Source organism: Triturus cristatus, chromosome 4_1 (assembly GCF_964204655.1).
Source record: "Triturus cristatus chromosome 4_1, aTriCri1.1, whole genome shotgun sequence".
Classification (NCBI taxonomy): domain Eukaryota; kingdom Metazoa; phylum Chordata; class Amphibia; order Caudata; family Salamandridae; genus Triturus; species Triturus cristatus.
Window position 1 is genome coordinate 41226859 of NC_140585.1, and position 24809 is coordinate 41251667.

Here is a 24809-nt window from a genome sequence, read left to right on the forward strand (position 1 = left end):
TCATGCAAAAAGTCCTGACTAGCCTGGTACAAGACACTTCCGGACCCATACATTAGTGCTTTGATGGGCCGCTGTGCTATTCTAAGCGCTGGGGGACTCGGTGATGGACGTTATTGAACCCCCTGTGCTTCTGCATGAAGGATCAGTCCTGGAGCCTACGTCACTCACCGTGACATTGAGGAAGGACGACATCCATAGGCCGCTGGCCTGACTTCAAGGATGGAAGAAGAGGGAATCAACTGTGAAATAGTCGCTGTCAGATATACTCTTCCGGGGGCACATTGGCCTTTTCAGAGCTCCGCAAGTCAGGCCACTACGGGGAAGAGGCCGAAAACATTTCGGAAAACCTCTTACGGGAGTTCTTCCTTCCTGATTGATTTAATACTGCAAACTATGTGCAGGGCCCTGGAATTATGCGGCATGACTGACTAAATTATGCGGCAAGAAAAAGCACATTATTCGGCATAATGTGGCATATTTTTTTGATACTATTACTTCATTTGTTTGTAATTTTTACTCATGAAAATACTGTCCAAGCAAATATTTCCCTTCATTAGTACCAGTTTAACAACCAAATACTGGAAAAAGGAACATAAAGATGACTGGTTAACCATTGTAAAGGGCCTTCCACTGCGAGTTGAACCAACGTTGCTGCGTTTTTAATAACTTTAAAAAATGTTTGAGCTAAAAAACACTCTTTTTGTAAAAATCTGCAAATTATGCAGCAGATGATGGATTACGTGGAAAATGCAGCAAATCCATGATTATGCAAAATAAAAACCGGCACTATTGCACCACCGGAACGTCACTTTTTTATGTTCTGGTGGCGCAATGTGCCACTGGCATATTTATAAGGCCACGTAAAGCCAGGTTACATGGCTTGTCATGGCCTTATAAATATGTGCCCCTTTCCGCAGAAAACTGCGTGAAAGGGGCGTTCCATGGGTGTTGCCGGGGACGTTCCCAGCAACATCCATGGCTTTTGGACACTGCCCCAGATTTATGAGAAATCGGAAGTCTGAGGCAGCGCCAAAAACATACGCCGAGGCGTAAGGGAGGCACAAAGAGGGGAAATATCTTTATTTCTCCTCGTTTTTCCTCTTTCCATGAGTGCTGCATTCTGCAGCACACATAGAAATAGGAAAAAGCCTCTTGTGATTGTTTTTGTGCAAGAAGCTTTCCTTTCTTGCACAAAAGCAATCCTCTCCACAATGCAGGCATCCTTGCACCATGGTGCAAAGGTACCTCCATTGGCGTACGGCAGCCCATTGTGAGCCGGCGCAGGGGAAAAGGACAGGAAGGGGCGGTATCTAATAGATACGGCGCATTTCTGCCCTTGTCTTTTGCTGTGGAGCAGCGCAGCAGCAAAGCCTGCTGCGCTGCCCTACGGCAAACAACCCATAAATGAGGCCCGAGGTGGGGCCGCGGAATTGCATAATTTCAGTGGCCCTGAATATGGGATAAAACTCTTTACGTGCTTTACTCTGCTTGCATTAGTCAGAAATATTCCATTTTAATGTACTTTTTGTAATTGCAGTGATATAGCCCTTAGTACTGCTGCAAGACACCAATGCACTCTGCGGAGGGTTGCACGAACCGATGTAGAGTGTGTTTGATTGACAGGTGTGGGATCATAGTTTAGCGATTGTGGGGATATTTTGGTGTGTGTGATGACAAGAGTTATGTCCTGCATGTGTTGTATGTCACTGTAACTCAGCAGATAAAGGACCAGAAATAAGTAACTGATGCTTCTAGGCGCTCGTGGTTCCATGGACGGGGGCTGGAATGCCACGTGCTCTCTGAGAGACATGTTTTGGTGATATGTGTGATTGACAGGGGATGCTAGTGTTCTGTCACAACAAACATGTAGCTGTCCTTTAGTGTCCTTTAGTGTGGATTCCAGTAGGCTCTTTGTGGCTACCATCCTTAAGAGACATTTGGTTCCAGTTCGTGGGCAGACACGGTCATGAGCTGCGTGGTCTCTGTGTCTCCTTCTGAAGGGAATACGATGGAATTAACAACACTGAAATTAGATTATTATTTGAGGCAGGTGACTACCCCTCTCAATGAATAATCACAACCCTTGTCAGGGTGAACCCCCAAAGTCACTAAATTAATCAGAGCTGAATCCCTGAACATCTGTGGCACGGAGCTGACAGTCTTAATTTATGGCAATGTCTAAGGTATTTATGAAGTCCCAAAAGAAGTAATAACGTCATAATGCAAAACAATAAAAATCCCAAACCGAATTAGAAAAGCAGAGTAAAATTTAATAAACAAAATGACACCATGTGACACAAATCCAATAAAGGGAACCATGGATAGTAATTTTTAAAGTTTCAAGTGAGAATAGTGGCAAGAAGCAAAAAGCGCCAATGATAGCTGACGGTCGAGGTAGGCGTGGACCGAGGTGCAGTTTGAGACTGATCACAATGGTGTGCGAGTTGGATACACCAACCAGCTCCATCTAGATCAAAGGTTTACCTTCGACCTTAGTCCTTTATGGCCCAATCCGCCCCTGGAATACAGGAATCAGCCGGGTCCAGTCCAAGCCTCTTGCCAGCGGGCCAACTTGGCAGCTGGAAGAAAGGCTTGTATCCCTGTAGCATGAACAGGGGGTCAGCCATATGTCCCCTGGAATCCACTTCTTTGTCCTGGGTACAAGAGGAAGCAGGTCCAGTACTTCTGGGCTCCTCTGAGGTCGCATACAGCAGGTGCAGTACTCTTTGTTTTTTCCTCAGGTCCAGAAAGTTTTCTGAAGTGGGTGTCTGGAGATGCCACATTTATGCCTGGCTCGAGCTAGTAAGTGAAAATGACTCCTGGGCACACCTTTACCAATGGGGTCAAAGTTGTGTGGTTCAACCCTCCCCACTTTGGGCATTTTCAAGGAAGCGAAAGTCTTTAGCCAGACTCAACTCAGGCTTTGAGGAATATGGGTGTGTGCGGGGCATGTGCTATGGTAATCCTAGAGGCCTCCCACAATGAACACTAATCGCCAGTTTAGTCTGGCGGGACAAAAGCAGAGTCCTTCAGTCACCAGACTTGTCTTGTCATCCTATTTTCTTTCTTTTAAGTGATCCCCCAGTGATATATGTAAACCCAAGCAGACTTATCAAGCAGGATTTGATACTGCATGGGTCAAAAAGGATGGCTACAGTCCCCACCCTGCATATTCTGTGAGTCTACAAGGACTCATCTGTGCCCATTCAGGTCAGCCTTTTCTTTGCTCCTGGGAGGAATTTCAAACTTCATTCACACCTAATCAAATTCGTATTACTGGCTGGGAAAAGCTGGAGAGCAAATGCAGATCAGCCTACAGAAACTTCAGGCAGAGAAAAGGTAACTTTGTAAAAGTCATATTTCCCTAATATTTATAAAAAATCCAACTTCATCATTAAATTGAATTGCTAATAACAATTAAAAATAGCTATTTAACTATGTTTTAACTAGTCCATTTCCAGAGATACAGGGTTATGATTTTAATCTGGTTTCCTACTTAGGGCAGCTAGGCCTGCCACAGTGAAAAATAGGTTTTGGGTGCTAATCATTGCAACAACATGTTAACTATAAATGTCTACATGTCCTACTTTTAAATACCATGCATGCTGGCTAGAATTGAGAGGACCGGTTACAAAGATCTTCTTAAAAACCGGAAGGAGGAAATTGAGATTTTGCTGCAGAGGCACATGAAAATGCAGATTTGAAACACTTGATAACACCTGATAAAGTCCACGAGTCACGTGCCCTCCTTGCTTGCCATCTGGAATGGTCTGGAGACCCATGGATAGTAACAAACGGGCTGGTCCTACATTGCAGGGCTTATATGCTTCTTTCCATACAGTACCACACCACATCACAACACACCACTCTTATGAACATACTAAGCTTAACCAGTATCAAAGGATGAGAAAGAGGAATGTCTACCTGAGGTCACCTTACCTCATGACAGGCCCCCTGACTCCAGCCTCAGGTCCTGGTTGACTCGTCACCACCGGCCAACAGCATCAAAGATCTAGGAGGTGCTGTAGGCACCAGCCTGCCCTTGGCTTAGCTGGTGGAAGATGTAGTGAATCCCTCTCAACTATTATACAGATCCTCAGACAACGGACCAAGCTTCTCTGCAATCATTAGGTCTGGCTTAGCGGCAGCTTCAACCATGTCACCAGCTTATGGCTTCCAAACAAACCGGTCAGCCCTCTGTTCAACTGTCATTCACATTTTGTTTCCGCCCACCACAGCATACACCATGTGGTAACTGGTCAGCCCAGTTCCTCCACTGGCTGTCTTGGACTGTGAGTGACACCATTGTGACTGATCATATGTGCACAGAGACCTGATAAAGGAATGCACTTCAGTACCAGGACTGGTGGGCCTGGGCTGCTGGGCCTCTGTTCTATTTTTACTTTTTAGGCCTGAGTATTGCCAGCTTACCTCTGACGCAGACATCCTGCTTACAATGTACATGCAGTGGGCTCTCGGCCAGGTCCTTTCCATCACTGGCTTTCTTTAACCATCCTCTTTCAGCCATTAGCTGAAGACATTGGGCCTCGTTAGAAAGGTATACTTACACTTTGCATAAGTGTATACTTGCTGTAGTAACTTCACTACTGTATTTTATTCACAGGCTACAAGTGCAATTTTACTACTAGTATAGTTACTATTAGTAAAATTACACTTGTAGTCTGTGAATACAAAAACAGTAGTAAACTTGCTACAAAGCGGAAGTTTACCCTTGTGAATCAGGCCCACTGGGCCTGATTCACAAGGGTAAACATACACTATGTAGTAAGTTTTAAATTGCTGTAGTAACATTCCCATTATTTTGCTATTCATAGTAAAATGACACTAGAAGGCTCTGATTCACAAAGGTAAACTTACACTTTTCTATAAGTTTACTACTTTTAGGTATTCACAACAAACTACGTGCAGAGTTTAATGACTCTGCATTTCCTTATACTTATGGGTGCGGAGTGCTCTCCCCCAATTGCGCAGTCTCCAGGTTCAGAGAATAGGGAGGGTGGAGTCGTAAAACTCAGCACGTATTCTGTGAATACCTAGAAGTAGTAAACTTACAGAAAAGTGTGAGTTTAACTCTGTAAAGCAGGCCCTTTGTCAGTCATGTCTGTGCTCAGCCCAGTGGAGTGTTCATCTCGCACCTATTTTTTGTCTGTTTGGGTGGGCTCTTCTCACTCTACTGCTGGTAATGACCTGCATGAGGGGCTAGTCTAAAACTACAAGTCTTCCTGTCCATCCTGCTGGCTTCCTTCTGTGCGTCTCACTACTGTGCTAACACCGTTTGCTTTAATATATTAAACTCAGACCCATGGGTTTTGTATCCACCCATGAACACTCATAATCATATGGCTAAAGTCTCCCGCTCCCATGCTTACATCCCCGGTGCAGCCACCGTACACAATCAATTATCTGCACCCCTCAAGTCTCCTTGTACAGTGCCCACATTCTCGGTACATCCAATAAATGCTATCATCTATTCGCATCCCTAAAGCCTTCTCAGGCAATGCCCTCATCTTTGATGTATCTATTCCACACGTTCATCTACTTGCATCCTTCAAGTCTCCTCTGTCAATGCCCTCATCCTTGGTGCATCCACCCTACATGTTCATCGAGGGACCAACATGGACACCTCGAGCGGGGTATTGAGGAGACGTGGGCCATTCCAGCTGTGAAAACTCATGAGAAAGGGAGCCAAGGAAGCGGGAACCAGTCACTGAAAATGACCCTCTGTTGTCAAAGAGGCTTGGTCATCACCAGACCATCCCTCCCTCGGACAGTCAGTCCCTCTGTGACCTTGAAGGGTTCTGTGTTCTCAGAAGCCTCGGGAATGAATGTACTCTTGTAACCAGGTTGTGTGCGGACCTTCTATCTGCCAGCCTTGAGTGTAAGTGCCCAAGCAGCCTCGCGTGCTCCTTGGCACGCGGGTGCCTTGCGTCATGGCATCCAGCGCTCCTAAGAGCCTCACACACACATCAGACACTCTCTAGTGAGGTCACCCTTCACGTACACACCGCCAACCACATGCGCAAGCTTCTGAGACAACCACCTGAACAAGACAAAGCGCTGTGAGACCAAACTAGTGATGGAAGAGCGCTATGCCAACGCCATTAACAACAGCAACGAGAGTGTGCCCGGTGCCAGAGTCACCACACCGAGCAGGCAGCTGGGTGCACCCTGTACCAGCACACGCCATCATGGCATTCAGTGTCTTTGATGTCTCACTGCAGCGGGTGAGGGCCTGGGCGCAGTCACTGGGGCTGCTAGCCAATGGACAGTGGCATATGGGGGCGATGGCACCCCCAGAACCCCTCACAGAGGCCCCGGAGTCATCTTCTCCCATCTTGACGTGTCGTAGCACAACAGCCGACGGACAAGGGGTTAACTGAAGGCGGACGGGAGTTTACGAGCGCTGTGAAGAAGCCATTAGATGTCGAGGCCTGGACTTTGGACGGGAGGGGCAGACACTAAACATCCTGCAGCCCAGCAAACTCAATAAAGACAGCCTTACTGATAAGAGAGCCTTCCTGGGACAGGATGCGCGGGGGCGGGGGAGGGGCAGAGGGGGAAATAGTAGGGCACAGGGCTGGAGAGTGAGAGATGTCAGAGGGAGGGAAGAATGGAAGGAAGAAAGAGGAACGACTAGAAAGAGTAAAAGCTCAGCGGGGAGGAGGAAAGACAAGAAACAAGCACTGGCAATGCTATTATGTCTGGCTTTAAACTCCAATCCTAGAATATTTTGGGGAACGTTATAATTTCCCCAAGTATTTTTAGGAAGAGTTGAAAAGTAGTAATTTTGAATTGCAGAAAGTGCTTCCGTGAGCGCAAAAACACCATGAATACCATATGTAGGGCACTGCAGATTAAATGAAGCGCAAGCAAACAGTCTGTTAGCACTGGGTGGAGAGCAGTAGTGTGCTCTAAAAATAACGACAATAAAAAGATAAGAAGGAAAGAAACGGGAGAAAGATATATGAAAACGGAAGGACTGGCCAGTGGCACTGAAGTGCACTCATTTTCAGGTGAATGTGCATGTGGTAAAAAAATTCTGTCACTCATGGAGCAATAGAGCCAGTTTATGAAGAGGACGACATATTGCCCCCTGCTGGATGTTTTCATGATAGCAAGTGGAGAGCTTCAGCCATGTGAGTGACAACATTGTTCTGATTTATTTCAGCTTTCTCTTTTTATTTTTAATATATATATATATATATATATATATTTATTGCAAGTTCCTGGCAGATAAATAAACCTGTCAGATCTTCCAAACAGATTCTAAAAATAATTGTTAAAGTGCAAACCTTCTTCCCCCAATGGTTTATCTATGGGATTTCAGCTCCAAAATGCATTTCTGTAGGCTTAACACGGTAGAAAAACAATACATCCTTAAAAGCCTAAAAGCGACGGAGAACTCATTATGATGAACTAGAAAAAACTCAATATAAGAGATGCCTGACACATTATAATTCTCACTTTGGAAAACTAAAATTGCCTTCTACACCTTAAAAATAGAATCTTCATCTAATTCGTCACAAGAATTGTATGCCACTGTAGCCCAACTCACCGCTTCCAGCCCTGCCCTGCTGTTTCCATAGAGCCCTCTCAATCCTTTTCAACTTTCTAGCAGACACTTTTTGTGGAATCGTGGAAAGTGTCTCTAACCTCTCTGCTTCTACAATCCCTGTAGTGACACCTTAGCAATTTTCCAGTTCAGCCCCCTGGTCCCAATCTATTCTTAATTGCTTCATGCCTCCTGCTAAGGAAGAGGTTGTAGGAATGCTACAGCGTGCCAGCTGAGGTTCACCACTAGACCCATGCCCTCCTAAAATGGTCAGCCATGTTGCACCTTCATTAGGTCCCCATCTGACAGACATCTACCAGCAGATATGCATATCAGGTGTCTTTCCTTCCCAGTGGGAGGAAGTTTCCATCCTCCCACTACTAAAAAACCCGCACTAAATCCAACGGAACCTACTAATTATCGACCCATAGCTGGTCTACCACTTGCAGCGAAGGTCATTGACAAAATCCTGAATGCACAACTAATGAAACATATTTTAAACAACAACCTCCTGGACGACTCCCAATTCGGATTTTGATCAGTTCATAGTACCGAAACCGCTCTCATCAAAGCCACCGAGGAGATCCCTCGATCAAGGAAACGGGACAGCCTTGATTTTATTCGATCTCTCCGCGGACTTTGATATGGTTCACCATGGACTCCTACTCGATCGCTTGGGTTCAGGAGGGGCATCTGGAACAGCCTTGAAACTGCTCGAAGCAATCAGGACGTCTTAGGAGGTTCCACAGGGATCATCATCATCGCTGAGCCCTAAGTCTTTACGTTAGGCCACTAGCAGATTTGATCCTTCCTTCGGCTTTACTCTAACATCCTACGCAGACGACACACAAATTGCCGTCTTGTTTTCACAGGAAATGCAAGACGGCGCCTCCAATTTTTGCAATTGTATGAGAGCAATCAGCAGTTGGATATCATCTAACTGTCTCAAACTAAACTCCACCAAAACAGAGGTGCTACTCTCCAAAAGTCAACCACCCCTTTGGTCCCACAAGTGGTGGCCACCCGAAGGAGGACAGATCTATCTTACACAACTCAGGGCAACTCTGTCTCATCTTCCGCCTTTATCACCTTAAAGCTAATCAAGAAGATCTTGCCTTATATTCCTGTTGTACTACAAAAATCAGTAATAACATCTCCAGTGCTGTCGAAACTCCACTACTCTCATAGTCTCTAGTTAAACGCACACAAACACGTGCAAAAAACTTCAGATAGTACAAATTGCCGTAGCAAGAGCTCCCTTCAAGCTTCCCAAATATCACTCGGCTTCCACAGCTTCACTGGCTCCCATTCAGGGCCAGAATCATTTCTAAATCACTATGTATAGTCAGTAAAGCCATACGTGGTCAAGGTCCGGCCTTCCTGAGATCGGCCTTCTCCTTCTACCTTTCATCAAGACCTCTAAGATCAGCCTACATACTTGTACCATTCCTCATTTTAGACGAGTTAAATGGGGCGGCTGCAGATTTTTATTTAACATATCCAAGGCCTGGAACTCTCTCCCCCTTGTTATCAAATCGCAAGCTAATCTGTTAGCCTTCAGGAAGGCACTAGTGACATGGCTTTTTACTTTACATTAATTTCTAGCCGCCACCGCTTGCTCAGGTTGCTCACTCAACTAGCGCCAAGACGCCTTATTGGTGTTCAAGCGCTTTATAAAACTACTTAACATAACATTAAAAAGTATTTAGTGCACTACTGCTATGTCTGACCAATGGCCAAATATTGGGGTTGGCAGCACCCAGTATGGTGGAATCAAAGCCTTGAAACGGTCAAGGTCCGGCGGCAAACTTGCACCTGGCTTCGGCCATGCACCGCTGGGGGTAGCTGCCTTCAGTGGGTTGGGTACAAGGCCTAGCCGGAGGCCATGCGTGGAAAGGCTGGAAGCTCTCTTTTGTATCGATAGGAACTAAAAGATAAATTAGCTTCATAACAATGCTACAGATTGTGCCACATTACTCACCTTTCCTTGTTTCATAATTTACCTTTCCTTTGAAGTATAGTTTTGTCAGCCGGTAATTTCCATCCTAAATTGCAGCATAATTCCAATGGCACTCCTTTTACCTTGTCCCATATATTATACATGGCGGCCCTGCTTCACTGGGAATAAGCTTTCTACTTCTATAATTTCAGGCACTCTCCTCCTCTCTCTCTCCCTTTCTATATGTATTTATATATATGTGTGTGTGTGTGTGTGTGTGCGCGCACGCGTACGCGTTTGTGTGTATACTCACTGAAAAACAACAAAGGTTAATGTAACGTTATCTAAGTATAACTTGAACCCACACTTTGCACTTCTTATCCCTCACACATTACATTACTCATGACATGTACTTTGACATCATTTATGACATCACTGATGACATCTCAAATGACATCATTGATGAGCAATCATCCAATGAGTGTGCTAGTTTGTTTTATAGTTTACATAGTGGTGGGTACCTTCCATATTACTTTTCCACCTTATTTTGTATAGTCTGTGTCCAGCTAATTGGTGTAAGTGTTTCCAAACTGCATGTGCTTCTAATGCATCATAGGTGTGCAGAGGTATTGAACACGTTGTAAATCTTTGAATTGAAGAGTAACTCTGTGTGCAGATGACAAGTGACAACTTGTGTCCAGTATGTTCCACACAAGTTTTTTGGGTTCTGCAGAAAAACTTTCTAACATGGCAAAGATTCTACGTAGTAGTTACATTGGGCCAAATCCACAAAGTTGTTAAGTTTTGGTCTTAAGTTAACTGACACCAAAAGTCTAGACTCTGTTAAACTTAAGACCAAAACTTGAGTGAAACTGAGATAAAAGTCTGACTTTACTACTCGTAAATGCCCTTTGTGTATATGGAAGGTTGCAAAGTTAGACCCTAAGTATTGTAAGTAGCCTTGAGTTATTAAACAGAATCGTCTCAGCATTAACATTTCTAGATAACATAGAAGACTGTGTGCATCAGGCACTAACCTATGTACATGTGCTTGTTTTGCTCCGGAAGATGGGTTATCTGTAAAGTTTTCACCACAGTATGAAGTCTGCAGGTAGTATGATCTTTAGCACCTTCAGGCCGTGGTTATTTTAAGCGAATATCATATTTTATGACAAGTGTTTCATAGAGTGTGCACTCTTCTTAGTAGTTAACGTAACATAGCATATGTATTTCTAAAGCACACGTTCACCCAGAAGGGTATCTGAATAACAGATGTTTATTGTTACCCAACTCAATGGTGTGCATTTTGTTGAACTCAGAAGGATGAAAGGCTGAGTGGACCCACCAGGATTTGAACCATTGACCATGAGGTCGAACACAGGCCCATACGGTGGAATAATTACTCCACTAAGCCACCAGACTCTGCAATACCTTTTAATACTCTGTGGTGTAGTTCTCATGAGAGTTTCACTGTCTGCAAACTCTGTGGCACAGAGTAAACTCTCTCTATAGAGGAAACACCATTTACAATGCCCATTTTTCTACTCATCTCAAACCAATTTCCTCACTGTGAGGGGTTAGATAACTATATAAGCTGTGCGTAGCAGGGCATTTATTCTGGAACAGACGTTGAATATCTTGGGGAACTGTTGTAAACATATTGAACAGCGTGCGCAGTAGGGGTTACCCATCTATCTGTGGTCGGTTGTTAATGTGAGTTGAACTACCCATGAAGTGTAGGTTATAGGGTCAATGTTGAACATAACACATCCCTGGGGCCAGTTCCAATAAAAAGGATAGTGGGACCATGTGGCCTCCCTCACCAAGCCTTCAAAAAGGCCCCGGGGACCATATCCCCAGGGGACAAAAACAATTTAACAGTGGAGGAAGGCATACACTCCCTTCTGAGCCTTGTTAGGCCCCGGGGACCCAATTCCCCAGAGTCATTCATTTGTTTTATAAGGGGAAGGGGGCAGTTTGGCCCACTTTCCCTGAGCTTCCTCAGGCCCCTGAGTCCCGATTCTCCAGAGCTGTCTCTTTTTAAAAGGAGGGAGAAAGGCCATGTGTCCACCCTCCCCAAACCTATGAGGCCCCGGGGGCCTATCCCCTGGAGCCTCTTTAAATTATAAAGAGGATTAGGGGGGCAAATGGCCCCCCTGGGGACCCTATCCCCTGGGGCCATGTTACATTATAAAGGGGAGGGGGGACAGCGTGGCCCCCAGGCCTGAATTTTATTAAAAAGGGGAGGGATCCAGGCGCCCAAGCCGTATTAGGGCCCGTTGACCCCATCCCCCAGGGCCAAGTATTAATAAAGGAGGGGAATGTGTCCCCTCTCCCTGAGCCGATTTAGGCCCCAGAAATACATCTTGGGGACAAAAATTTGAAATAAAAGGGGAAAGGGCCACACAGCCCCTCCCTGAGCCTTTGTCAGCCCCGGGGAACCCATCCCCCATCCCCCAAGGCACAATTTACTTATTTAGGGGAGGGTGACACAAAGAGCCCCTCTCCAAGCCGTATTTGGCCAGCGGACCCCATCTCAAGAGTCCAAATTTACTTATTTAGGTGAGGGAAGCACGCAGGACCACATCCGCGGGCCCCATGTATTTAAAAAGAGATGGTCGGCCGCACATCCCACCTCCCTGAGCCTTGAAAAGGCACTGGAGACTCCATCCCCCAGGGACGCAACTTAAATTAAAATCTATGTGCATATAGAAAGTTTCGGGCGATCCGTCAAGTGGGGGGTGAAAACATGGAGTGGGTCAAAAAAGTGTTTTTCCAATGTTAATCTTCATAGGGATTTTGAACACAACTACAGTCCGAACCGCTGGATGGAATTACACCAAACCTGGCAGAAAGATAGCTCTTGATCCAGAAAGATTGCTTTATGGTTTTTGGTGTAACCCTGTTTAGTAGTTTTAGAGTTATTAAAAGAAATTATAATTTGTATATTTAGGGGCACGGATCCTCCAAGGATCCGACAGTCCCCTTGCTGAAATGTGATTGGCTGCCAACACTTCAACCAGGAAGTGTTGGCAGCCATCTTGGGACTCAGGATTATAAATATGTGGGGGTTGACCATGCAGCACTCTCTGCTCCCCAGGGACCAACACCTCCCAAGGGCAAATGTTTATAAATAAATGAGTGGGGCCTTGCAGCCCCAGGGACTGCCACCTCCCTGGGGCATTGAAAAATATGTGTGTGGGCAGGACTGGTGGGCCCACCCGCACTCTGGGGCCCGCCACTTCCCTAGGACTAAACATACAACATTAATGCTTGAGGGCCCATGCAGCCCCTCCCCCCGCAGCCCTGGGGACTGCCATTTCCCCAGGACTGAAATAAATTATTGCAGGGGGTCTGTTATGGACCCCCGGGGACCACCACCTCCCAGGGGATAAGTTCTACAATGTAGGGGGGGTCACACGGACCCCCTAATGGAGCCATTTCTGGCCCTGGGGACCTCCACCCCCGAGGTAGCTGTCAGCTCCCACCAAGCAAAGCAAAAGCAGACAGCTCCCACCAAGCAAAAGCAAACATAACTCTGCCAGCGTGGCGTCTTCATCTGTTTTCCTCCATCCTAATATGCGTGCAGGGCAGCAGATGAAAACATTGCTCTGGCGGACAGGGAACTGCCTTTCTGCAGCCCCTTGTCTGTCAGAACAATGCCGGCTCCCGCAGGAGACAGCGAGCCGCCTGGGACACCGAGGGCCATTGTCTCCCCCCGCAGTCCCATTGCACACTGGGTACTTTGGGTACACCAAGGTGACATGGCTTGACCCCGGGGAATGGGGGGGCTGTGTATCCCCCCTTCCCATTTAATTGTGGACGGTCCGCGAGGGATGGGGGCTGTGGGGCCGAAATCGGCCCAGAGCGAGGGACCATACAGCTCCACTCCCCATTGTATAATTACCGAGTCCTGGGGATGGGGTCCCCAGAGCCAAAATCGGCCCGGGGAGGGGTGGTGCACAACCCCCTCCCCATAGTATAATGGCCGGGCCCGGGGAATGGGGTCCCCAGGGCTTAAATCGGCCCATGGAGGGGGGCCTGCATAGCCCCTCACCTATTTAAAATTAATTATTTAAAAGGCCATGTCCCAGAACCATAAATGTGAGAGACAAGTAGAAAGAGGCAGAATAAAGGTCCGAAGGGAGCAGAAAGAAGCGAAATAAAGGTCAGAAATGAGCAGAAGTAAACAAAATAAAGGTGAGAAGCTAGCAGAACTAGGGTAAATAAAGGTAAGAAATGAGCAGAAAGAGGCAAAATAGAGATCCGCAACAAGCAGAAAGAGGAGAAATAAAGGCCAGCAATGAGCAGAAAAGGCAAAATAGAGTTCAGAAACAAGCAGAAAGAGGCAAAATAAGGCCAGCAACAAGCAGAAAGAGGCAGAATAAAAATCCGAAGTGAGCAGAAAATGAGCAGAGAACAAGCAGAACCCACTCTGGCATTCATGCACCGATTAACAGAAAAACTCTGACACTCTCACAGACCAATTCAGACACTCATGCACCCACTCACAGATGAACTGAGACATGTACACCCACTCACAGACCCAGTCGGGCACTCATACACCTAGTTACTCTCTCTCACCCGCTCACAGACCTACTCAGAGATTCATGCACTGACTCAAAGACCCACTCAAAGACTCACATACCGACTCACAGACCCACTCACAGGCTCATGCACCCACTCACAGTCCCACTCAGACACTCATGCACTCACTTATAGACCCACTTAGACACATTGACATCCAATCACAGACCCACTCAGAGACTCATGCATCTGCTCACAAACCACTCAGATACTCATGCAGTCACTCACATGCCCACTTAGGTACTCATGTATTCACTCACAGACCCACCCATGCCCTCACTGACATACCCAGTCCGACATTCATGCGCCCACTGACACACCCAGTGAGACACTTATGCAGGTACACCCAAACCCACTCACACACCCATTGAGACACAAACGCACTCAGTCACACACCCGCTCAGACACTCTTGCACTCACTCACACACTCATTTTCAAAGGTTACAGTTAGGAAATAGAATTTTTTTAAAAACCTTAGAATTTCACTGAAAAAAACAAATGTTACAGAGATGTTGTAGTTAGGAAATAGGATTAAAAAATCTTAGAAATTCTTTCAAAAAACAAAGGTTACAAAGACATTATAGTTAGGCTCACATCTAAATTCATACAAAACCAGTGAAATTCAGCAGTCATAGATACCAGTGCTAAGTATAACTTATGCCACCGCAATGCACTGCTTATGACCTCACATATTAAATCACTCATGACATGTTCATTGACATCACTGATGGCGCCTCAAACTACATCACTGATGACATCACCCACAGAAGCACTCATACCCACTCATACCCATATACAACCTCTCACACATGCACCCAACCACTCACATACCTATTCACAGACCCATATAAGTACTCACACTACCACTCACTCATCCATAGAGCCACTCAGACACCCACTCATTCACTCATACAGGCACTCACACAAACACACACTCACATATAATGCCACTCATACAACCAGTCAGTTACCCATACAGCCACTCACAGATTCACACACTCACCCAAACAGCTACTCACATACCCACTTATTCACCTATACATCCACTCACACACCCACTCACTCACTGATACAGCCTCTCAACACAGCAACTTACTCACCCATACAAGCATTCACACACTCCCTCACACACAACCCCTGCCATACCCATTCACACATCCATACAAACACTCACACATCTGCTCACTCACCTATAAATCCATTCACACAGACACTTACTTTCTAATACAGCCACTTACACACCAACTCACTTAACCAAACAGCTACTCAAACAGCCACTCACTCACCCACACAGCTACATACACAGCCAGTCACTCACTCGTACAGCCAATCAGACACCCACTCACTCACCCATACAGTCACTTACACACCCACTCACCCACCCATACAGCCACTCACACAGCCACCTACTCACCCATACAGCCACTGACACACCCACGAACTCACCAACATAGTCACTCACACAGCCATTCACTCACCGACACAGGTACTCACATACCTACTTATACACCCATACAGCCACTCACACACCCATACTGGCAATCAGACACCCACTCACATACAGATACCCACAGTCACATACCCACTCATAATATATGTTAGGAATAGTATCACTAATTAGTAGTATAGAAAGTATACTAGTTTAACGTATGTAGTACCTTGATATATATGTTTAACACTCATAAACTTTTAGAAAACAAGCCCACTCACTGGATGATGTTATCAGTGATGTCACAGGGCTCGAAAAATCCACTCACCCACTCCCATGGTCAAACAAGATTTATTCAGGGTGAGCTATTTTTAGGGACTACTCACCCTTTCTGGCAAGTTGAAAATTCTCTAACTTCAGGGAAGGCAAGCTGACTTTTGACCTCTGTCTCTGAAAGCAGAGCATATGTGACAAAATAAGAAGAGTTAAAGGCATCCTTATTATTTACAAAATGAAAGGGGAATACAATTGCCATTAAATCTTGTTATCTTGTCACATTTGCTGGCTTTCAGAGGATTTTGTAAAGTGAACTGTGTGACAATTGTGCTGTGCAAAGCATGTTAAATGAAAGGCTGTAAGATGTCAGGCTTTTTCTAACACAACACTGAAATAGCTAAGTGAACAGTTCAAACAATTCAAATGTATTTTCACTAGTTTTGAAGACCCATTTTTGTAATTCCGTATTGAAAAAAATATTTTTATTAGATCAAAACAAATTAGAACACTTTACTTGGTGATGTGCAAATGTTAAATATTGTTGCTGAAACCCAATTTCCCAAAATTGTTCATGGGCTATTAGCAGTAAAACTATATGTTAGTGGGAAAGTTTTGTGGCCATTTCAATGGAAAATATACTATCTGTAAATAACAGTACAATACCACATCATGCTTTCATAATATATTTATGAAAAGTGATTTTTTAAACATGAACTGGGAATTATTACTGCTCCTGCCCTGATGACAATGCTATTAGTGAACTAAGAGGCCAGCCAGGAATCATGTGTACCATATATATGGGCTTGATTCTTGTTATACATGGAGCAAACATTTAGGTGCATATTTACAAGCCCCTATCGCCAGGGGAACGTCACTTTTTGCGACGGTCCCAAAGGAATAGGGGCTTCGCCTTATTTACAAGGCAGCGTTAAGCCACTTAACGTGGCTTAACGCTGCCTTGTAAATAAGGCCCCCTTTCATGGTGTGCGTAGCATGAAAGGGGTGGGCAGTGGGTGTTGCGGTGGGCGTACCACTGCAACACCCAATCGATTTTGATGCTGACCCCTATTTACAAGGGCAGTGTAAATAGGAGGCAGCGCCAAGATTAAGGCCAGGGAATACCTAGTCTTAAGTTGGCGAAATGAGAAGAAATGCTTTATTTCTCCTCGTTTTTGCTTTTTCCATGTGTACTGCCTTGTGCAGCACACATGGAAAAAGCAAAAAGCCTTGGATTGTTTATGTACAAAAAGGTGTCTCTTCCTGCACATCAGCAATCTTTAAAAGAAATGCCATTTTGTGAGCTCCATGTGTGCTGCATTAAGCAGCCCACATAGAAGTGACAAAATGGCATTTAAAGATTGTTTATGTACGGGAAGGGGGACCTTCCTGAACATAAACAATCTTTCCCCTGCATGCAGACACCTTTGCGTCACTCTGCCACTTCAGTTATAAATATCCCCCTTAGTCCAGTAAATAAAGAATTTTTTTGTACAGCAGAAGTGAGCTTGCATATTTGGAGGTGCTCTCTTATGCGATAAGAAAGAAAAAGGCGGCTCCATAAGACAAAATATTTGCCTAGGGTCACACAATTTGAGACCAGTTCACGGGTCAAATACATTACAGTTAGGTTGAGTAGATTATTAAGGTTACTAGGCCTGCAGGTCTAGTAAAAATGTAATGTTTTTTCGAGTCCTGCTGTCATCAGTGATGTCATTTGAGATGTCATCAGGGATGTCACTGACCATGTAATGAGTGATGTCATCAGTAATGTCACCGACCGTGTTATGAGGGATGTAATATGTGAGTGAATGAAATGTGAGCCTGACTATAATGTCTCTGTAACCTTTGTTTTTTTCAGTCAATCTATACATCCAACCGTTGGCGGCTGTGGCCAGGAGCAGAGAGTTAACAGCAGTTTCTTATGCCGATGATACCCAGCTGGTTGTGGCACTCTCCAACGACTCCACGCAGGACGCTCTTAAGTTCCGGAGCGACCTCGCAGCTGTCGCAGAGTGGTTGTCTTCTGTCTCCAGCTCAACGCCGGCAAATCTGAGATCTTGCTGGTGGGGAAAAATCCTGAGCTGTTGAGCAAACGTTGGTGGCCACTGTATTGGGGATGTGCACCCACCCCTAAACAGGTGGTAAAAAATCTGAGTGTATGGGTAGATTCGGCCCTCACTTTTCAGGTCCATACCAAAAAAGTCGTGGGCACCTGTTTTGGTCTCCTGCGGGGGCTTAAACCGCTGTTAGAGTTTTTTGACCCTGCCACCCGCCAGGTGATCATCCAGGCTACCATCATGTCTTGGCTAGATTATGCCAATGGGGGATAATAAGGCTGAAATCTTACGTCTCCAGAGGGTTCAAAATGCATCTGCCAGAACTCTTTTGGGCCTTCCCAGAATGTGCTCCACCTTCAATGCCACTCACCAACTCAACTGGCTTCTGGTGGCTAGGCGTATCGAGTTCAAGTCCCTCTGTATTGCCTTTAAAATTATGAATTCTTCTTCACCAAGTATCCTGGCAAACCTGATTTCTACCTACACCCCTACTTGCCACATTTGTTCTATTGCCAGCACCTGGCGACCGTTCCTAGGGTCAGGAAGGTCTGCGCAGGTGGACGGTCCTTTTGCCTCTGGCGGCCAAGCTTTGGAATTCTCTTCCGGCGCACATCCGTTGTCTGGATAACTATTTGTTATTTCGGAAGGCTACTAAAACTTACCTTTTCCCTCTAATCTAGGTTCTGCTTTTCCTGCAGCCCTAACTCTTCATGCCGTCTAGCGCTGGGATGCCCCTTTGCTGGGCCAGCTATGCGCTTTATACATTTTAATACAATACAATATATGTATATATATATATATTACCGCTCCAAAACACCAACGTGGTGCACTCGCAGGCGGGTGCTTCTAAATGCTCCCGCATACCAATTTCAACTCCGACTCTCCTCCTCATTCCGATTTACATCAGGAAAGAAAGCACTCACGGGGGATCGCTTCCGTTAATTTATTAGGCGGAAACTATGCACGTATATACAAACAGACGCGATTCGGTAACAACCTTCCTCTATGTTTACTGAAGCGCCGAAAACTCATGGGTTTTCACATGAGGTAAAAGAAAACAATTAGGAAGTGGCATGAAAAGGGACTTTTGACTATGGATGAATTTTTATTTCTGAGACGACTGAATCCGACCATCCCGACCTTCTACTATATGCCGAAGGTGCACAAGAATAGGTGGACACTGCCAGGGAGACCTATCGTGGCATCGCAAGGGAGTCTCACTGAAAATATGTCGATTTATGTGGATTTTTTTCTTTTACCTCATGTGAAAACTCTTAAATCATACATTAGAGACACCAAATATTTGCTAGGTCATATTGCCTAACTGCGATGGGAGGAGGGCTATAAATTGATGGTTTTGGACATTACCAGCTTGTATACTTCAATAGCACATCAGGATGTTTTGGTGGCTATACAATATTTTTTGAACAAACGCCCGCTGAAGTATACTGAACATAGCGCATTGGTATTGGACTTTGCTAAATTTTGTTTAACTAATAACATTTTTCTTTTTCAAACACAGATGTATAGGCAGACCTCAGGTTCAGCCATGGGGACTTGCTTCGCCCCCAGTTACCAAACAGGAGGCCTGGGGTGAGGCCAACAAAGAGTGGACCAATCGAGTTGTCAGTTGGTACCGCTTCATCGATGACTTGTTCATCGTATGGAACGGATCACTGGAAACAGCTAGGGATTACATTAGGGTCCTTAATATGAATGAGGTCAATCTTGAATTCACTGGTGAGGTCAACGCTGTAGCAGTGGACTATTTAGATCTTAACATCTATGTAGAGGAAGGTCAGCTGAAAACAAGACTTTATCGGAAGGCAACTGCAGGGAATTCTGTCCTGCATGCCTCAAGTAGCCATCCAACTAATCTGGTGAGAAGCATCCCCTATGGGGAATTACTCAGGATAAAGAGGAATAGCTCTGATGATAGGGAGTTTCAGTTGGCAGCAAAGGACAGTATCAACCGTTTCGAAATACAGGGCTATAGCCAGCAAATCCTAGATGAGGCCTTTAGGAGGGTTAATGCCATAAAAAGGGAAGATCTTTTGAGGAATAAAGACATACAGAACACAGACAATAGAATTAGTGAAGGCAAATTTTGGCTTATCACTACTTTCTCCAGGAATGCAAGGGATTGAAAAAAATCATGAAGAAAAACTGGCACATATTGCAGACGGACAATGTAATAGGGAAGGATCTTCCTTCCAACCCCCTCATTACATTTAGAAAAGCAAGATCATTGAAAAATGACCTAGTTGGGAGTCATCTTACGGATGCCCCGAGATCTGCCTTTGGGTCTATGCAAGGGTTTTACCCATGCGGGAAGTGCAAAGCCTGCAAGGGTAACAAGAGGATCCTTGCATATGATATACCTACGGTAGGCATTCGTAAAAACATTAGAAAGTTTCTGACTTGCACTACACCTTACACAGTTTATTGTCTTATTTGCCCATGCGGCTTTTGTTATGTAGGCAGCACAATTCATCCTACAAAAATCAGGATATTGGAACATATGCGGGCAATAGTGAAGGGGGATGAAGCATACCCTGTTGCGCGCCATTTTGATAAAGTTCATCATCACAACAGGGATATGCTGAGTTATTTTTGTCTTGATCATGTGCCTATCAATCCTAGAGGTGGAGACAGGATTTTAAGATTACGTAGGCTGGAGTCACGGTATATTATCGACCTCCAGACGAAGGCACCGCTAGGTGTAAATAGTAGTGAAGAGCTTGCTATACATCTGTGGGAGTGAGACATCTGATGAATTAGTCTGATGAAAATATTAAATATCATGTATGTATATAAATTCACCAAGATGAAGCTATTGTATAAATTATTGTATAGAGTGTATATAGGATTATCCATGCAATTCTCCCTGTCTCTCTTCTCTTTCGTTTAGTTTCGTTTTGCTCCTTTTCACTTTTCTTTTCTTTTCACTTTTGCATTCATTTTTTCATTTTTTAATCTTTTCGTTTGTCTTTCTCTTTGCTCTGTAGATTTATAATTTTGTTTTTGATTGTGATTATGATCTGGATTTTGATATATAGTAGAAGGATCCCATTTGTATATAGTTTTAATATTAAGAAATATGTCGATAGGCTGTCTCGAGTCATGGAGATAATATTGTGTTGAATTTTGACAAATATTGACATTTCCTTCCAGGATATTGCCCATACAGGGCGAGATGTTTCTAATGAATTTTGGTACAACGCTGGAGTATGAACATTACCTATTGTGAGGCGTGATAGATGATTGATGTTCATACTCGATGTGGCAGGTCATATACTCTATTGTTGCATTATGACGGCCTTTTGTAATGTTTTTTATATATTTAGACATTCAAAGATGGCGCGGGTAGGCTGTATGGGCTGTTAGGGTCTTCGCGATGTCGCGATAGTCCCCTTTCTATGCCTATGCAGGAAGTGAAATGTTATAACCCATGACTTTTTGGCGCTTCGGTAAACATAGAGGAAGGTTGTTACCGAAACGCGTCTGTTTGTATATACGTGCATAGTGTCCGCCTAATAAATTAACGGAAGCGATCCCCCGTGAGTGCTTTCTTTCCTGATGTAAATCAGAATGAGGAGGAGAGTCGGAAGCTGAATATATATATATATATATATATATATATATATATATATATATATATATATATATATATTACCTACTGGCGGTCGCCAGTAGGTAGTTATAGTTAGGACCACGTTTCCATAGGAAAACCTCAACATTCTATTTTGAATAACTTTGGCGCCGGTCGACGAATCCTCGCGAATTTCTCAAAATAGGTGGGGCGCTACGCTCCGCTCCTACCCTGAAAGTCTCGGGGGGATCCGTCAAGCGGGGGCTGAGATAAAAGGGGGGTCCCAAAACGCGTTTTTCCCATGCATTTTTCCATAGGACCTTTAGAACGAGCTACAGCCCGAACGGCTGAACAGAATTACTCAAAATTTGGCAGAGAGGTAGTCCCTAGGTCAAGGAAGTGCCTTTTGTAGGTTTGGTGTAAATCTGTTCAGTAGATTCTGAGAAAATAGCCTTTATATCAATATATATATCTGAGCCCGCTTACGGTACGCTTACCGTACGCTTACGGTAAGCGTACGGTGGCGTGCGCGAGCGCGATTCTGATTGGCTCTTAGATCTTAGTAAACATTCGAATCGGCCGAAACCAGGAAGCGGCGGCCGCCATTTTGTGTATTTCACTCAGAAAAAAAAGAGTGAAAACAAGGAAAGGGGGCAATGAGGAGAGTTACAGACCCCCTTACATTTGTGAGGGGGTCAAAGAAGGACTGTAAAGTACAAAGAAAACATTTATTGATTTTAAAAAAAATCACGGGGTACGCGTACGGTAAGCTTACGGTAAGCGTACGGTAGAAAAAAAAAAAAAAAAAAATGAAAATCAGATTTAAGTGTTTAGATATTAGGGGCCTCTAAAAAGAGCCGTTGTGTTTATGAAATGATTTTTTAGTGGTACCTACAAGTAAGTACCGATGCAGAATCTAAGGTTCAAGAGGAAGACTCTGTTCCCTTCATCATTGAAACGCAAGTTGTTGTGGTAAATGGCACCCATACCATAGTCACGGAGGAAAGCAGAAACAGATTTGTTGACGTGCTTTCTTGCTTTGTCATCGCACCGCGTGCCCACCGTGCGTGCACGGCACTAACTGCGTAAAGTGGGCGCGCGGTGCGCGAAGCGCACCGCGTGCTCACTGTGCGCGCACGGTGCGCGAAGCGCACCGTGCGCGCACGGAACGAACTGCGTTAAGTGGGCGCGCACGCCACGAATGGCGTAAAGTAACTTAGCATTTAAAAAACCGTACAAATTCACTGAAAAAACCATAGGTTTCACACACGTTATAGTTAGGAATTAGCATTTAAAAAACCTTGCAAATTCACTGAAAAAACCATAGGTTTCACACATGTTATAGTTAGCGGAAATTTTACTGATAAAAAACCAATGAAATTCCCCCGTTATAGTTAGTGCAGGCAACTATAACTCACGCGACCGCAATCTTCTGCTGATGACATATGTGTCTTTATGAAAAAAAAATATTTGTAATCTATGTATAGCTAAAAATTTATGGAAGAAGACATGGGCAAATAAGTGTCTAAATACAGTATTAGCATCAGCAGAGGATTGCGGTCGCGTGAGTTATAGTTGCCTGCACTAACTATAACGGGGGAATTTCATTGGTTTTTTATCAGTAAAATTTCCGCTAACTATAACATGTGTGAAACCTATGGTTTTTTCAGTGAATATATATATATATATATATATATATATATATATTGTTTCCAAAGAGTCCCGCAGATATGAGGCCGCACTCCAGAGCAGGTAAGTGTCACCACTTTAATAAAAACAGACTGATTCTCACCCCGTAATGGTGCCCCCCTGGCATGACGCGTTTTGAGGCTTCCAACCTCTTCCTCAGATGCCAGACACACAAGCAGTCAATATCGCGTTCATCTGCACTGTCCTCGCACGCTATTTCTTCAAGTGCTTCAATTTCTAATTGGCCTCTGGTGTGCCGTTTCACCGATGCATGCTGGGACCTGCAGTTTGATTACGCCGCTTTCATCCCTCTGGTGGGTCGAGTGCTTGTGCAAAATGAAGGGGCCAATCCTCGACTCTCCAATGAGCCCCCGAGTGAAAGCGGCGTAATCACTCTGTGGGTACGGTGTGACATGAACTGTTTTTGAATTTTAACTGCACAGGAGGAGAGCAGGACTTTTGAATCCCAGGCTAAGTGTGTCTTCACTACTGACAATCTTAAGGAAATGCAAAGTCTCATGAGCAAAGTCAGGTGGGGCATGTTTTGTCTGTGTTTTTTCAGCTAGTTTGGGACCTCCACTCTGCCCCATTACCCAACTGCCAATTTGAATAAAATAAAAAAAACTTTGCATGTGCTTACCTGTGCGCTCTGGTCGGGTGCAGTCTCTTCTTCGCGCTGCCCCACGTCATCTACAGAAGTTGCGTGTGATGTTTCCTCATCAACTTTGATGCCTTTTTCGCGTTTTGGTACACGTTTCTGCCGTTAGCCAACCGGCATCGCGTGACCTAACATGCCACCATCTTGTGGTTGGAACTGCTTCATGTAGTTTTCCTAATGCTCACTCACAAAATTCCAACTACATCTTCATTGGAGGTGCGCATTGTCTGGCATGAATCCTCTCAGCTATTCGTGGCTACGTTCTACTTTCCTTTTGTCCATGATCTGTTTTCCTATTTCCAGTGCTTGGGGATTGTCCTATTATCTTCGTGATCGGTCTGATTTTCTTACAGAGGACAGTGCATGATGTTATGGACAATGGTGGTGAGTGGAAGTTTAATTGTGTTCAAGTGACTGCCATCCGGTGCCAGAATCTGTTTGTTTTCTTGCCATTTTATACTTAGACAGTAACAAAGAGTAACATTAAGATATGCTCTTGTTCAAAACTGGCAGAACACCTATGAGAGTGGAGCAGCGGTCATGTCAAAACACGAACTGTGACTCGTTTAAAAAAAAAAAAAAAGAACAGTGATTCGTTTTTCCCCCCCTCAAATCTTTGGCTATGTTTTGTTTTACTATTCACTGCGCTGTGTTATGCTGCCATCTAGTGACCATTTTTCACATTTTTTTGGGGATGTCTTATTCATATGACATTTTACAGTTTATAGTGTTTCAGCTTAACACAATATATTTCCCTTAAGTTGGGGATGTTTGGTTTTACTTAAATGGTTTAGCTGCACTTCACATTGTCCCTACACAGAGTGTCTATGGGGTGTTCCCCATTTTGTGCACAACTCTAATCTGCTTTCCTTCGGGGTGCTATGCAAGGGTGTCAGGCCCTTTTGCATTTATATGTGGGTTTTTGGGTTTCAGTCCCACCTCTATGATGCACAACATTTTGCCTCTATGCGAGTTGTGTCATGGGTTATAGTCCCATCGCTACGGTGCA

The 24809-nt window shown here is 44.6% G+C and overlaps 1 protein-coding gene across 2 annotated transcripts in view; it reads right to left on the bottom strand.

Annotated features, from left to right (window-relative positions):
• Nucleotides 1-24809, bottom strand: part of LOC146839412 (transmembrane protein 176B-like) — a 64687-nt gene that overhangs the window by 34644 nt on the left and 5234 nt on the right. Inside the window, exon 1 of one of the 2 annotated variants that reach the window (XM_085651453.1) lies at nt 15915-15980. The exons of the other annotated variant lie outside the window; for it this stretch is intronic. The gene's annotated coding sequence lies outside the window, so the exon portion shown is untranslated. Of the gene's footprint in view, nt 1-15914; nt 15981-24809 lie in introns of those variants that run through there. 2 annotated transcript variants of the gene reach the window in all.